The following is a 4,808-nucleotide window of genomic DNA, read 5'->3' as shown; positions in this document are numbered from 1 at the left end:
AAATCATCATCATCGTTGTTTATTCTTTATATTAAAAACACTTAGCAGAATGGGATTATGAGACTTCTAGGCACTGTTTAAACACAGAAACCCCAAGAGCTCACAATCTTCGTCTAGGACAGGAAATAAGACTTAAACTCCAGGGCTGTGAGCCTTTCTGTTCTCCAATACATACTTGGGACAATTAACTTATCTCCTATATAATGTATACTGGCCCTTAATTCAAAAAAAGATATTGTATCTTCCTCAAAAGGATGGAAATTTTGAAGCTGAATGAGAATTGTATTCTAGTAGAAGAGAAAACCACTAAAAAAACCTGTTCCTCTGATGCATCCTCTGTCCCACTTGATGCATCCCACTGAAGCTACAGGGAGATGACAAGGGAATTGTCTTAGTCATTCCTACCATTTCCGATTCATCATATTCTTAAATACTCCCCTACATACTTTCCCAAGGAACAAAAGGAGCAGTTGTGGAACACAGATGTTCTACCTTTCTTGAAGCTTAACACCTAAGCCTGCAAATTCATGCGTGTCATTTTGCTGCCCACCCAACAGCTAAAAATATTTCATTCTCAGGGGAATAATCTGAGCTGCTAACTAGCTAGAAATGTTTGCATTACTAAGCAAGTCATTTTACTTTTCCTGTTATCGCCTCTCCTCTCCTCCCCCTGCAATAAACCCCTGCCTATTAGTCAAACTTTTAATCCTCTTCTCAGAAAGAAAAAAAAAATCGACTCAATGTCACTTTGTGAGACATCATTATGAACTTGTCAGAGGCAGGTTACATTATGACAAGTCTGATCTGAAGAGAAAGAGAGTGATATAACCTGATGGGATGTGTCAAAATGCAACTACTGAGTTAATATGTGAAAACTATATCACTACTGATACCAATACAGTTTTTGGAAAATTGAACCAAAATATTACTTCCTGGTGCCCATACGAGCTACTCATTTTTTTAAAATCCCTCACGAACGGGGGGATATTTTCAGTCTACCCATCCCAAAAATCATCCGCACACTGAATTCAGAGGTGGTTTGCCATATTAGTCTGAAGACGGGAAGAAGGCAGGGCTGGATGACACCTGTTTCAGAGAGACCTGAGCTTTTGCAAGCAACAACCTGCTTCATTGGATTCTCTCATGCTCTGATGAAGCAGGCAGTTGCCTACAGAAGTCCATGCCCTCAGTTAGTCTCTAAGGTGCCACTGTGCCCCGCCTTTTTAAGTATCCAGCTTCTACAGAATCCTCACATCAATAGGTGATAAACCCGAGAGTTGAAGAATAATGCTTTACATTAGGGTGACTGACATTCAACACTAGCCCTCAGCATGAAAGGGAATTCCACTCTCCATGAGCAGCTAAAAATGTGCAGGTGATGATGAGACCACAGGCATGGTATCTCCACCTGTGATTGTCAACTTTAATGTCTCTGAGTTCATAGTAGTGATCTGGAGTGCACTGTGTACCATGATGTATCATGTATGACTATGTGGTTTTTTTCATTGTAAAAGGGCATGCTAAGATGCCGACCCTGAATGCAGATACAATATACACCAGTTGTGTGTGATTTATAGGGGTACATTTTACTCTTGCCTTAGGTAATATTACCTTCCTTTAAAACACAGGCAAATTGCACCAAGCCAGTCTAAATGATGTCTGCATTAGACATAGTGCTAGCGTAACTTCTCCAATGGCTGAAATGCTGACACAGACAAAGCATAAGTGTTTCCTCTGCCAATTTGCCATCTCATGGCTAGTCCATGTAAAGAGTAAGAATATATTATTGCTACCAGATAATGAAGACATTCCCTCACCTCAATGCTAAGCACTTGTACTTTGCTGCCAAAAAGATTTTTGGGTTCAAGCTCTACTGATGAGTGGGTGGGATGAGTCATTACACAAATCTTAGAGTCAGCACAGAGGAAAACGTAGCAAGTTCAGGACTTTCCCTCTATCCTGCTATCTGATTGTGATTGCAGTTCTTAATATAAATGATTTCTCATATACATACCTAACATTTAACATCCAATGGTAAAGTTGAAAAGGTTGACAGGAAGGTAACATAAAGCATATAACTTGGAATTTCTTTATCAATAGGCGCGTCTATACGAGCAGCTAGCTACACAGTAGTCTAATTCAGCTGTGCAGTAGTGTGTAGGGCAAAAACTGTGCTAATATGCTACTGCACAGTAATATTAGGCTACTGCACAGTTAGCATCATTAAAAACCATGTGCTGGCGCTATTATGCACTGGTGCAAGTTATTGCGCATTGATTTGGTATTTGGTTATTCAAGTACTAAACTGAATGTGCAGTAACTGCAGCACATTAATGAATGTGGAGACACACCCAGTGTTATGCAAAAAACCTCCCCAAAACACACACACACACACACACACACACACACTAATATCAGGGTTATCTCAGTGAGGGAAGTCGTTATAAAAGTAAAAGATTACCCACATAATTTTTAACTCAATTTTAGATAACTTCCCAATAATTTCTTCTCTATCCTGCAGGCTTGACTTTCCCTCTTAACCTAGGGCAACTGGCTAAAGCAGTTCTCACGTTCATATTATGAAAGTGCAATTAGCACCAATGCAATGTGTAATTTGAGAAAAAGTTACAACACAACTAGCGGTGAATAAAATGAGTAGTTTAGTGTTCAGGCAGCTCTCACTTCAGGAGCCCCATATACAGTTTCACATACCACATGTATACTTCCTAATGGAGCAGTACGTGAAAATCACATTAAAAACACCCCCAAAAATTATTTCATTAGGCATTTACAAAATTTATTAAAAAACTGAGTAACAATGTGGTATAAAAATGATCCTGTTTGCAGGGAACATTTGTTTTTGTTTCCCCTCTGGAGAAGTTTTGGCTGTTCAATTATAGGCCTCATTGCTTCAGCATTATTTTCAACTGAAATGTCAGAACTTGGAAAAGCATATCTAATGTGCAAATTAAGTTTATTGCTGCTCATTGAGTTGTTTATTCTTTGTGATAGAAGTCTTTATTATACCTCAAGCACACAGAGGATCTTATCTATTTTTCTCCTCTGGAAATGGGACAAGCTATACAATACATGTCTGCAGCTGCTAAGCAAGATAGATAGATAATGGAAAACCAAGAGCTTTTAAGAGGCCTTTTAAACGGATTTGAGGTGGAAGTCTTAAACAAAGCTTCATAAAGGAAACAGAAAACATCACAATGAGTGAACAACTAGACATCACTTGGTAGGATCTTGCTAGAATGAAGGGCTCAGTGGGACAATTGCCACATAGCATGATGCTTTGATGAAAGATGGAGTTTTTGCTAAACTTACAACACACACACAAACTCTATACAACTCATAACAGGTCTGTTTAAAACATCTATTTGGGGGGGGAAAAAAGATACCTGTCAATAAGAAATGTTCAAAGGCAGGATCCTTTTTGAGATAATAGCTTGATATATAGTTATTGCACGTTGTTATCTTATAAATGGAAATCTTTCCTGTGTTGATATTCTAAAGAACAGGTCTATAGTTGGCATCCCTAGTGATGAATTTTTCAAACTGTTTTCCCATCCCATATGGAGTCAATGGAAAATTGCAAGCCATCTCTAGAATTCTAAATCAAAGAGAGGGATTTCTGTAACAGGGATATAGCGGACTATTAGATGTTAAAGCAGAGTTTGTTTTCTATTGCTTTGACTCTGGGACTCAAAAAATGGACAAGACATTAAGCTTATGGCTGATTTTCCCAAACGATTGTAAGTCGGAATAGTGGCAGAGATAGAAAGAGAAGGACTTGTTGGAACATGCAGTGTATGACTGGTACGGGTGATTGGTGCTGGACCATTGAGGAGCTGGTGATGCTTCAGGAGTGTTTCTTATTTTTCTCTCCCTCTCTCTCTGCCTGTGGTTTCTTTGCTACTTACTTTATCTACAACTTTCCTGAAAGAGTAAATTCATTTTGTTTCTTTTTTTTTTTTCACTCAAGTGTATAATTGTGCATAAAGCTTTATAGAAAACCCCCACTCAGTAAGAAAGTCACATAACTGCTCAGTAATGTGGGACTGAGAAATCCAGGAGAAACAGCATGATATGGCAAGCATTTTGTGGACAATATATGGGGTAAAGAGGCACTTGAAGGACAAAAAAGGGCTTCCCGCAGCGTGCATAGCTCTTTAAAGGTTAAGCTAGGTGCTCAAGATGAAACTCATTTCCTAACGCAAGTGCATAGACTTATTTACACCAGGGATGATGCTGGCACAGAAACATCCAAACAAGTATTACGGTACACAAGACATACCAATGTCAGTGCATATGTGGTTAGGAGTTGTTGGCCATAATTGTGTGACAATGCTTGTGTTCCTTCCCCCATATGACAGTACAAAGTCCAGTAACACACACATACACACACACCCCAGGAAAAATGTCTGAAAATAAAAGTGAACTCAAACAGGTCAAAAGCATACCCGGAACCAGATTCATTTAAGTAAGTTAATACAATAGATATCACAGGACTTGATTTGTGTTCTTCTGCTGTTAACAACAGAGACTACAATTTAGGTTATCATTAGGACTGTGCAAAGCTTTGGGTGGTGATTCGATTCAAAAGAGATTCGGCCCGATTTGGTGGCCGAATCTGAATGGAATCAGGGGACCAATTAAAAGGTCCAAATCGATTCAAAGCTTTCCAGATCTTCAGAAAAGATTCAGAGCGCTTCCATGACTCAGACAGTCCCCAGTAGCTGCAGCAGGGAGCTACAGCTGGACTTGGATCTGGTAAGTACTAGGGGCAGGGGAGGGTGGGCTGG

At 39.4% G+C, this 4,808-nt stretch overlaps 1 protein-coding gene across 2 annotated transcripts in view; it reads left to right on the top strand.

Moving 5' to 3' along the window:
• LOC102384413 (contactin-6) overlaps nucleotides 1-4,808 on the top strand; it is a 123,441-nt gene that overhangs the window by 86,609 nt on the left and 32,024 nt on the right. The gene's annotated exons all lie outside the window — the stretch shown is intronic.

This window comes from Alligator sinensis, unplaced genomic scaffold, assembly GCF_000455745.1.
Source record: "Alligator sinensis unplaced genomic scaffold, ASM45574v1 scaffold121_1, whole genome shotgun sequence".
Classification (NCBI taxonomy): domain Eukaryota; kingdom Metazoa; phylum Chordata; order Crocodylia; family Alligatoridae; genus Alligator; species Alligator sinensis.
The sequence above is the reverse complement of the archived record's forward strand: the minus strand, read 5'-3'. Positions and strand labels throughout refer to the sequence as shown.